The following is a 12,333-nucleotide window of genomic DNA, read 5'->3' as shown; positions in this document are numbered from 1 at the left end:
TCAAACTTTCAAAACCATGTTAACAAATTAGAATTGTATTATTTTCTCAATTGTATTTCAATACTCACCTGCACACAATGATTAAAACAGCAACAAGCTAATTCTAACCTCCACGTACGTTCCCAAAAACCAGCACCAACCACCACACAAGTCTGTGGCCACATTAATTCATAATCACAAATTAGAGTAATTAATTTATAAATCTACTCATAAGCTAGCTTCACCGGCAGGAAGGGTGGCTGTGCAGGGGAGGGGGAATTCCATGCCGGTGATGATATTTAGAGCCAACGTTTCTATTCTATTGTGTGTATCCCGTTTGTCATCGATTGTTATGCATGCAGTTGGAATGCATTTTGTGTGGTTGATGTGGAGAGCGGTCTGCGATAAATCGAGCTGGTTGTGCGTGGGTGGGTGGCTAAATAGTATAATGATGTCAAATCGCACTTCACTATCTATATCGCTGGCAGAAGCGTAAAGCCTTTTGAGCTTGTTATCGAGCAGTTGTAATCGATCCTCACTAGAAAACGGTGCAAACGCCGTTGCGACCATTTGCTAACAATGGCGGCCGGTTTTGGTGGGAAGGAAGGGCGTAGAGCAGCAATTGATAATGGTGATGGCAATTATAACAGCACATTATGTTTACATTACACGCGCCGTACACTATTGTGTTGTATTGTTAGTGGCCACTATTCGAGCAGCTGTCAGATTGCAGAGTAAAAGAAAGAGAGGATCCATTAGAGTTGAGTATAAATTATGTGTGTAATTTAAGTGAACGCAATTAAGGCGATACTTTACAACTAGAAAAATAATTGCATTAAAGTGTAATTTCCCACCACTCAGCCGCGAAAGCAAAGTTTGATGCTGTTCAATAATTGAATTAAAACACTGCTATTCATCTCGTTTATACCGGATATTTCAAAACTTGTCCCGCTGTATACTATGCTTCGACGCTTTGTGTCTGCACTTGTGCACGTTTTCCTCCTTCACGACTTTTTTTTCCTCCAGTGTGTGGACACGAATATTGAACAGTGAAATAAAAAGCACTTCCCTATCTGCTTTCATTATTGCACAATTACTGACAAACCTGATTTACGAAGAACCATTACTTACCGCGCGGGGCGAAGCACAGTGTGAAGCCAGCAGAAGACGGGTGAAGAGCATTACGGAATAGTGCACTACGGGTGGATGGCGATGATTTTATATTGTCTTTTCCCATCCCGGTCAGGGTCGTTGGTGCTGAAAGTTTTCCGCTTTGTTCGGTTCTAGGGTGTCTCCGGAATAAAAACCGAAGGTTGCAAGAGGTAGCAGAGAAGTAAGAAGGGAAGAAAGCAAATCCAGCTTTTTAGTTTCATAAATCCAATCCCAAGCATGATCTGCGGGTAAGTTGTTTACGTCGGGACTTACTCCCCTTCACCCGTACGGTCGGGTAAACGGTGGGGACTATCGGGAAAGAAGAAGCGGCAGCAAACAAGCTGCTGACGGTTGTGATTGCACTCCGGTGGCAAGTCACGGGCGAAGTAATGCCTTTATAGTACACCGCCGCATCTGACTCATCTGACCGTCCCGGCCCGAGGAAGATGGTCCTGGAGTTGAACTATCTATTCGGAGTGAAACGTGCAACGAGCGGCACAAATATGTGTACGAGCACGATCCTGCAATCGAGAAATTATCGAAAAAATATAAATTGCTCGCTGGAGCTATTTATGGCATACGTACAAGGGGATATCGACGGGAGAGAAAGAGGGGACAGTAATAAAGCGTCCTATTTCCGTTCCTTCCAACACAGCTTGCCGAGTGAAAGATTTCATTTGCTACAACCTGATGCACTGCAGGGGCACGGGTGTTTGCCAGCTTTTCTGGCGTTTCCGGTCATCGGCGGTCATCTTGCGCTGCTTTCCGACATTTGTACTGGTGGTGTCCACCCAGGCAGGTAGGTGGTAAGCAATCGATGGGCGGTTCATGCCGACGCTACCAATTCTGCGTAACTGGGCGCATTTGACCCGCCTCGGGATCGGTTCACGAGATTGGAACGTTGGTGCAATTTATGCAGGTGGTGCACCTGCAGGTGCACGGTGAGCATGCATCTAGGTGTGTCTTCCTGTTTGGGGGTAGGCACAAAAGTTTACGACACGGTCATGGATGGTGGTACGGCTTGGCTTGTTCACGGGTCAGTCTGTTACATACATTCAAGCGATGTAAAAGTCCAGAGCTCGGGATTCTACTTAGCTCTATTTAGGATTTGTAGCACATTGAATTTCATACATGTTTGTACATAGTTTCAGAGCTAATTACTGTTCAGAATAGGATATACTTTAACCTTTACTAGTTTGCTAGTTTTAAATTATTTCATTGAAGTAGTCGTGAGATACTACGACAAGCGTGTACGAAAATATAATGATATGAACAAGGAAAGGACAGGAAGTAGACACAAATAACATATAATTCAGGAAATATTTTTAAAAAGACCCCTGATATTCAACAGAATGAGCATATGAGGAAGTGCTTCATTCTAGTGACCTTGTATTTTTAGTAATTACCAAGGTGGTTGGATATACTACAGGTGGGTTATTAGCTCTGATTTCGGTAGCTATGATGAATGGAGATTTCTATGGAGATTAACTTGTAGAGAGTTATGGTTGGTAAGGACTTTGTACGAGTTGCTAAGTAACATTGGACTCCCAGGTCTCAAATTTAAATTTGTAAAACTACACAGGACGGTCTACACTGGCGATATTTTTACCTCGGTGGATTTGGAGGATTGACATCTTTTTAGGCAGATGCTTGCAGAAGACTTCTACCTAAAAAGATGTCAATCTTGTACAGGAAGTATATTACTAGTACATATGATTTGCTAGATCACAGAAAACGACAAAAATTGAGTTTTTTCTACTCAAATGGTCAGATTTGGTACAACATTATAAACATGAACTCATTGGATGAGGTCAGAGCACTATCTGTAAATAGGAAAGGCCTCGCTGTGGCTATTTGCGCTCCATACACAACTAGCAAATTCATATGAATATTCTACATTCTCTTTGATTATTATGAAGAGAACAAAACATACATGATTTCTTCAGTACATATAAAACATAAAAAGCGATCTATAAAAGGCATCTATCTCTGCACTGTAACAAAGCAAACTAAATACAAAAAGAACTACCCAATGCCTAACCCTGCTCAGAGGTACATGAAGATGTTTATCGCTGGCTTGCAAACCGCTACCCGTGCGCAACCTAGGGGCCGGTCAGCCGGGACTTCCGAAACGGGAGCCATTTACCTTTCATCCGGAACTCGAAATCCGGTTCCGTGCGGGATAGGATGCATGCCACCCTACGAATCGTTTCGAGTTGAGCTTTCAACGCTTCCCGGTTTCTGTTTCCTGCTTCCATTTGTGTTCAATTTCCGCTTCCGTTCCGCGCTGTGGGAAAGCGTTGAGGTGCAGCCACAGCGTGAAGTGATTGGATGGGTAATGGCTGAAGCATTACGTGCGCCAGTACTGTTACATTGTGCCCGGCGGCTGATTTCACTGCGGTCAATGAAACGCAAGGAGAACCTTGTGCCCAGTAGTATGTCTATTGGAGGAGCTATTGTTAACCTGCTCGCAAAGAATGGGCGAGGTTTCTCATTTTCTCTTAAAATTAAAGCAACATTTCCGTGTTAAAGCATTGGCAAAAGTTATAGAAAACAAGTCATGCCAGCTGCTTAAAGTGGTAAGCTTCCTCCACGTTCACCAGGAACGAAGCAAAACGGGAAACAACGAAATGGACACAATCAGCCAAAGCATCGGGCTGAGGTTTGGGGATTGTTTTTCTACGCCACTTGCCAAGAATCGGCGGGTGAGCCCCGGGTTTCCCGTTTGGCTCGCCTCCAGTGCAGAAGTAAAGTTGCAAATTGAAAGTTACTACACTTGTTTGATGGCGTTGAAAGTTGCTGGTGTAGATGGTGATAGGACAGCCGACGGTTGACCCGCAGAGCCAATAGTTGTGCGCCTAGCGGGAGGTCTAACGAGATGGCAGCAAGGCACCATCACCATGCGTCATGTGCTCACCAGGCGATGGCAATTATCTGTGATTGCAAGAATAAACATTTCTTTCGAGTATGGAGTCAATCCGTGTGGGCCTGTGTGCTATTACTTCCCGTAGAACATGGGACCACTTTTTTCGGGAAGGTCCAAGGGTTTTTCGTTCGTAAAATTGGCGTAGTTCAACCTATTTCAACAAACTTACTTTAGGCGTCACCGTTTCCGTTATCTCAACACAGATCGAAATGGAGAATGGATTCCAATGCTCGCCCCAAAACTCGGGAACTCTTGTTTGTGCTCGTTAAGCATTATGTAAAATGCATCCTCCGCCCTGCTTGACCTGCATAGGAGTTCCTAGGTAGGAGGTCTGTTTTTTTTCGCTCCGCTCTCCCCAAGATCCATTTGGCTGAGCGGGTGAGTTGCGAGTTGCAATTTGCAATCTACTGCCTTTTGCAATTTGTTTTCCGGGTTTTTTTTTGTGTGTTTCTCTCTGTTGGCCAACCTCTGGCAGAGGATAAGTTTCCGTATCCGATCGAACCTATGCACGAGGTGACGGCAAGCTACTGCTCGAGATGGTAAACAGTTAAAAGTGGGATTCTTTTTTGCCTCAACAAGTAGTCTTTAGTAAGAAGGTAGTAATACCCAGTGTACAACACAAACAAGATCCATCTACGAGTGGAAATGCCGGCAGGGCAGACGTTGAATAACAAAATAAGAAACATATTCTACAAAACACTACCTGTCGAAGATGTAGGCAAGGCGGGACTCCTTCCCTCGGTTCCAGTTCAGGAGCTCCCACCAGGTTTCATATCCACTGTTTGTTTTCTGTTCGCTGTCAGCGGTAGGCAGGTTGGTAGAGTGGGGTTGTTTTCTTTGAAACTTTAGTAGCAATTCAAGTTAAGTTCTGTTTCGCAGACTATTCCTAGAACAGTTTCTAGAACAAGAAGTTCTTGTCAACAAATATAAAGCTTCCGTTTAATTCTCCTCTGATGAAATATGTTTGCCATTTTGCAACTATACATAGACACGTTTTCAAGATGTACACAAACAAAGATAAGCTTGTGCGTGGTCAAACTAACGGATTTTTATGAAAATATACTTTTCAAAACAATACGCCCCGTTGCTAAAGGTAACGATTGCAGCGGTTCGCTTCGGGGTTGCAATTGATGATGGAAAGTTTACATTGAATCTCGACTACTAAGTGCAGTAGCATTCGTTTGATGTGTGCTGGTTTTACTGCCACCACCGAGAAACGAGGACACCCTACACCACCGTCGGATACGGAACGGAAATACCTCCTATATAGCACACATACTCGATACGATCCCCTCCAACCAGTTATCCAGCGGGGTTTGAAGGGGAAAAAGTATGCATTTTACAAGGATACCAGCAGATCCCGATCCCCTCAGGGGCTTCAGGGCTGGTCTTGGCGTTCTTGCACTTGAAAGGCAATAAATTGTCGTATTTTATTGCAAATCGCGTTCGTGTTTTCATCTTCCATACCTTCCATGCATCAAACGATTAGAGCGAACGCAGAGATGCAGTAAACAAACAGCGTTTGCTGTCGCCACTGTACCTACACCCAGTGGGGTGATGGTGGTTTGGAGTAAAAATTGCAGAAAGAATTCAAATATTGATCTGCAAACACAGCGGACTTGTTGGGAGTCTTCGGGAACGTAGCCTCCCTGCCCCAGTGCGCTTGTATCGTGGTTTTACGACCACATACGATTCGTAGCAGCCCGTACTAGTGGGGATGCAATTTTATGCATCGAGAAAGCTCAAGTGTGTCGCGTGTGTATCGTAACTGATTGTCTTGGTGGTGGTGTTGTGTGGTCTTGGCGCGGGTTTTGTTTACGGTCAATATAAACTGTGCCCTTTTGCTCCATCTACCCAGTGCACTTAAGAAACAGTGGATGCGGGGGCGCTTTGCGAAGTTGAGACCATTGTAAAGCATTGTGTGACTGTGCAAAACATTGTTGTTGGTGAAAGGTAGTAAAAATCGAAACCGTTCTAGTGTGAACTGTTCGGAAAGTAGTAGGGTGCACTGTTTTATCGGTGTTTTAGTGCTGAACAGACGTTGAGCAATAAAAAACATGGAGATTCTGATGGAAAAAGATGCAAATAACATTCTTAGTTTTTAACTGTCAATTTGAATACAACTTTGACAGTTCTGCTTAGTGTACAAGTGGTGGGTTTATGGTGCCGTGTTTCAATACTAATCTTACTAAACTGTAATCAATTCAGTCAAGGAATCATATTTAACAGAATATTAACAGTCTTTAATACCTAAAATCAACTTTGTTACAGATTAGTGTCTAATGAAGCAGTGCAAAGGATAATATTTCCTCCATAATCCCACTCGCTAGCATTAAATCGGGCAGTTTGCACTACCGTTGGGTTGCAAAATCTGATCTAGTGCCTATTTGCGATTTCGTGGGAAAAGATATCGCCCAGAAAGCTGACACAAATCCGGCTCCATTATAAGGTTGCCATGAGATCCGTTTTCTCTGACGTATATATGAGCCTAAGCTTTGGCACGATAGAGTGTCGAATAAAACTCCAATCATTTCACACCGCCATCCAGTGTCTCCCATCTCCGCAGCTTCTACATATTGGAGATTAATTGGTCTATTTGTAAAACCCATACCCCCTGCGCCGTTTATACCGCTTGGACGCACAAACACCCACCCAAAGCAAGACTTCAACATCATCCATTTCGATCCGTTCGGGGATGACGGATCAATCTTGCCTTTCGGTAGCAAACAGCTCAGCCACCCCGCAACAGACAGGTGGTGGATGTGGTGGATGATGGTAGTGAAGCACCAGCGTTAATGATCTGTCCAGTGTTTTTACCCGTTCCCCGAGTTCGATCCGTCAATCAATTAGTGGAGAAAATTAAATCCCACCCACTCCCATATCCCCTTGGGGAGCACGGACAGCGGACTCCGAGCGAAAACGTGCCGTTCTGATGGACGTGATGATTTATTTTTCCATCGTCCATACGTACGCAGGGGCTGCTTTCGTAAGGAAGTTAGGCAAGCTTTTTGGGGACGGAGAAAAGATAAAAAATATATTTACCGAAAGTATCAGCACACGCATAGGAACCCCGCACCAATGACTCCCAATCACGTGCGGTCTCTCCGTCGGTCGCTGGATCGTGTTGCGGAAGTGTGTCATGGAAACGTTGCTCTGCTGGATGGATTATTTCATGGTTCGTGGGGGAAAGGAAAAGGAAAAACAAGCGATAGTACTATTACGAAGGAAACGAGCTTGGCCGTCTAATAATTGCGCACACCAAGACGCCCGTTGTGTGTGTGTCTGTTAATTAACAGCAGTCAGTGTCGTAAAATTTTCAATTAAACCAACATAAAGAGTGGTCCAAATTGTAAAAAATAATCATCGAGTTTTATGCTTTCTCACAAGCCAGCTTTCCCTGGACGATTGTACCACACGGGAGTGGGAAGTGTGTCGAAAAATAAACTCAAGGAACGATTGAAACTGGGGAAGGAGATGGAAAAATCATTCTGTTTGGCGCTTAGCTTGGCTTGGAATGGGGGGGGGGGGAGCGATCGTGTGTTTTGTCACTTATTGCGTTGTGACCACACTGTGACTGGATGGTTCTTAAAAAGGAATGATGGCTGTACCCATTTCGGTTGTCAGGGGCTTTTTTAAAGGCTTTTGAACATGCACTAAGCGCATATTAAGGCGGCGAAAGATAGAAATAATAAATCAACTGTATATTAAAAATGTGACACTTTGACATAGATATATTATTGGAGTTTAAGAATGGTGGTTTCACCGATTCCGTCGACCTTCTACTCCACTTTAGCTCTATTTATTACTATCCGCTGTCATACTCTTGATGAATGATCAAATTCAAATTCAAACAAAATCTTGAAACCATTGCTGCCTTAGCTAATAATCACCCCGAATGTATCCTTCTTGTGTACCACAAGTAACGAAAAAATGTAAAGAAACTATTCTCTACCAGTGTTAATACATTTTATGTGGTAGTACAGTCTGTTCACAAGGTATGCGGGTCATGCGTTTACCACTATACAAAATTCTATTATATTTCCTGCGCTATTTCCTACACTAATTCCTACACTATTCCTGCGCTGCTATTTCTGCTATTCGGGAGCTATTTCTGGATCAGAATGGCTTCATGATCGGTTCCAGAACCGGTATGGGTATAATATCAGTGCCATGTCCTTTATGGGTGTACTTTCAGTTCCAGGACTGGTATGGATTCATGTGTGGTTCTAGGACCGCTATGGGTTGATGATCAGTGCCAGGGTTAGTATGAGTACTTGATCGGCTCTAAGACCGGAATGGATTCTTGATGTTCACTCCAGGACCAGATCCTGGACCGGCATTAGGTCATGTGCAGTTCTTGAACCAGAATATGTAACGTATTGATAACAGGACCAGCATGAGTTTGGTTTTGATTTTAGGTCTCTTAAGGAGTCGTCATAAGTATTTCATTTTAGTTGGATTAACAGGCCATTAATATCAGCGTACTCTTAAGATCAGAAAAGAACTTTCAAATTTAATTGCGTAGTTCTGTATCCTGGCCAAATTAACTAATCTTGTATCAATTTGTACTGAATTTAAACATGAACTATCAAATTTTGAAAACAGCGTGCCTCCGAATTCTATGACGCGAAACCGCATATCTCGAAAAAATACTGTACAATTCATAATAAATTAATTAATTGGATAAAAGTACTAAACTAAAAACCAAATTATCCTTTTCTAGTATGCCGGTTTTCGTTGAGAAATAAAAACTTTAATCACTTGTTCTATTGTGCAGTAAAAACGGCAAAGTGTGCCTCACAAAACTGGTTAGTTACTACAACCTTAAATAAATGATTTTACATTTTGCTCGACGTTGGTTCAACGTTTGTATGGATTGAACTGAGTAAGTAATTATTTATCAATTGATTAGTTAAACAACCACAATGAATGATGATATGTTAAGTAGTAATAAACTAATAATTAGAAATATGACGAGAATATGGCATAAAGTAATCAGACACTTAAAGTAAGAACAGAGCAGAGGAAAAATGAAGTAAATAGAACTATGGACGATATTTTCCCTTTCCAACACCACGTAAAACCACCCAAGGTTTTACGATTCCAACTAGATTTTTTTATCTTAAGTTTGAAAGATGGCGACTGAAATTAAATCACCAGAACAAAACCCGGTGAAACAATATGATGATTATACTCTGAGTTAAAAAGTTCAAAACCATCCCAGAATAAGCATCCATAGATATGAAAGGTAATAATGTACTATCGAACTCTATTGAAAACATTTTGCCTAACGCTAGGGAAAAAGGAACAGATGGCCCTGACAACATACCGGAAACTACAGGGACTGGAAGCAAACAAGTTTTTTTTTTCTGTCTAAAAAAACCTCCATTTTCTTAACTTGCTTTCCCCTACTTATTGATAGGGAAGACTTGTCACCGCCAGACGCCAGAGGCCGATTATTGTACAAATGTTACTCATCAATTTACCCTCTAAAGGCTTACACACACACACACGGTCGGTTGTCTCTTTGTGGGGTCATTGATTTATCTTTTCTATTTTTTCGTTCTTTTATTGGTTCATTTTGCAATTTGCTTCGAGTTCAACGGGGGACAGTCTCGCTGCAAATCTACCTTACGGGAGGAAATTCCGTATTAATATTCCACCAATTGAAATCCTCCTTCGTTCCGATTGGCACGGGATGACAGGTTTTACGGAGGGAAAACTATTACGTATCAATTCCAGATGTTTCAGTAAAGGTAGAAAACGGAAGAATCGGTACATTTTTCCTCCCATTTGCTTGAAGGAAGTATATGAACATATGAGTTGAGTTGCTAACAGTAGGTTGGTTCGAAGAGGGGACTTTCTTCACCTATGTCTCTGACACTTTGCAGTGGACAAGGGATAGCATTTCGTTCATACCATTTCCATGATGCGGTTGAAATGAAAATCATAAATTTGCTTCCCAAGCGCTCAAGCAGAATGGGGATCTAATGGAAGGAGGAGGGCACTGGGGCAAGCAGACCATCCAATGGTGTCGTTGCCCGCATCGCGTGAATTATTAGACATTCCAAAGCCCATAAATCGCACCACATTTCTCGGACTTGTTATCACAAACCACCCTCCCCCACCGAAACGTCATCGTGATGAGCCTTCCGGGGAAGGACAGCCCGAAGATGACTAAAAGGACCCATTTTGGCAGGCCCCAAAATGGGGCTTCGCCTTTTAGACGCCCGTTTAACCCTTTTCATGCTACCTTTAACTTAACATTCCTGACCAACCGCCTCGGTCTCGGTCAACAGAGAGGCCACAACATGATGCAGGGGGGAAGGATATATTTATACAAAATCGTTTTCTATTTGCGTGTGACCCAGGAGCAGGGCAGCTGTGCTGCACAGCACACAGTCTCTAAAATAATCGAAATTTATTTCTATCATATCTGTCAACCTGAAGCGGTGTGTTCGGGCGAAGGGGCGTTCCGCATCCAGAAGCAAGATTTATGAATTTGTGCCAAATAGTGTCCGGCATTTATTGTGCTTTTTTGTTGTTGTTATTGTTGTTGGTGAAGCTGAGCTGGCTGACCCCTAAACCTTTCCCAAGCCAAACCCTTCGGCAGGGGGTGCAAAATAAATGCCGGAAGCCATTTTGCTGGAAAAGTCTGTTTGGTCAGCAAAAACGGTGGCATTATTATTATTATTATTTGCTATTCCCTTTGCGTCCGTGAATGTGCGAAATGTTTCATTTTTTTTTATTTTCCATACTCCACTTCGTAGTTTATTGGACTTTTTTTTTAAATATTTCTATCCCTCTCTAACGTTCTGCTTCAGCTGATACGGGGTTTGCGTATTGTGTTTGCGTTTGAAAAAAGCGCGTACTTGAAAAAACAAGGGCAAGCCCGGGGCAAGGCAATGCGATCCTTAATCCGATTTTGTTCGCGATAATTTTGCAGGAAGCATTACGCTGACAACAGCGAGGTAGACGGTACCGGAAATTGACCAATCAAAGGGGTCTGTGTGTATGTGTGCGTGTATCGAGGGAAGAGGAGTGAGGTCGCCAAACCGGCTGGTTGAACCGGGGTCCATTTTCGTTCTGCTCTTGGTCGCGCGAAAAACACATGTGAACACATTCCGGCGGAAATATTTCGGCTTCGGACGCAATTTAGATGAATTATGTTTCAACCAATCCGATACATACCCACTGCGACCCCCTCATTCTGAGAGGTGTGTGGGTTGAAACTGTTTTGAATGTGTGGCACCACAACGGAGGGTGTGTGTGTGTGTGAGGACCTGGAGGTAACAAATAAATAAACACAAACCACCGGAACGCGTGATCGAATAACGCACACCGAGTCTGGTCAAACAATGTGCCGACCATGTTCGTTTATTGCCAAACGGTTACAGTGCTGGTTAGAGCAGCGATAGTGGGTATGGTAATGGGTGGGATAGTCTCACGCCACGCCAAAACGAGGACAATCGTTTAAGCCGCCAAACAACAAACAGAAACACAATCGCTTCTATATCCTTTGATTGATCGGCGTAAGTGCCGGAGGGTTCTTAGCGGTGGTGAGAAGAGGTATGGATACCGATACAGTAAAGCAACTGAAACCGCATCGTATGGTTGCAGATAGTTGCGGATTTGTGTAAATATGTGTTCTCGTATACATTTCACACACAAAAAGTTGAGCTGTATTATACCAAACCCATTTGGATACGTTTGGTGTGTATTTGATGAGCAAATGTCCTAAAGAGATGAAAATTTTGGAGAGCGGACGTTCTCGATGAGTCGTTCTATGGTCACCTGCTACGACATCATTCCTGCAATTAGCCGCTATTTTCTAGATAAATACTAATGCTGCCAATGGATGTTCATATCTATTTGTTGGACTATCTAAAAATAATCTAAGAGTCCATGTCGTTCCTGTACTTGGATATGAAGGCCATACTAGATTGAGATCAGCCTTGTCTTAGCACCAAATAATTGCCAGAAACGGTGTTTGAAGATTTCCAATTTTTAGGCGTGTTCTTAACGGAAAATTATAAAGTCTTTAATAATTCATAAAATTTTCTCTGGCACTCAAAACTAGTTCTCAGATGCAAGCCCATGGCCGTCATCAGTTTTTCTCATTTTGAAAAATCGATATTGCCACTCAAGTTTTATTTGAAGGTTCAAATTGCAAAAACAGTATTTGATCTCACATTTTTATTACAAACCGTCCCAATTACAAACATTGAACACAGTAAATCCCATTAAGTGAATAGCACTATTGCTCATTTTTGAGA

The sequence above is a fragment of the Anopheles coluzzii genome, chromosome 3 (genome assembly GCF_943734685.1).
Source record: "Anopheles coluzzii chromosome 3, AcolN3, whole genome shotgun sequence".
NCBI lineage: Eukaryota > Metazoa > Arthropoda > Insecta > Diptera > Culicidae > Anopheles > Anopheles coluzzii.
The sequence above is the reverse complement of the archived record's forward strand: the minus strand, read 5'-3'. Positions refer to the sequence as shown.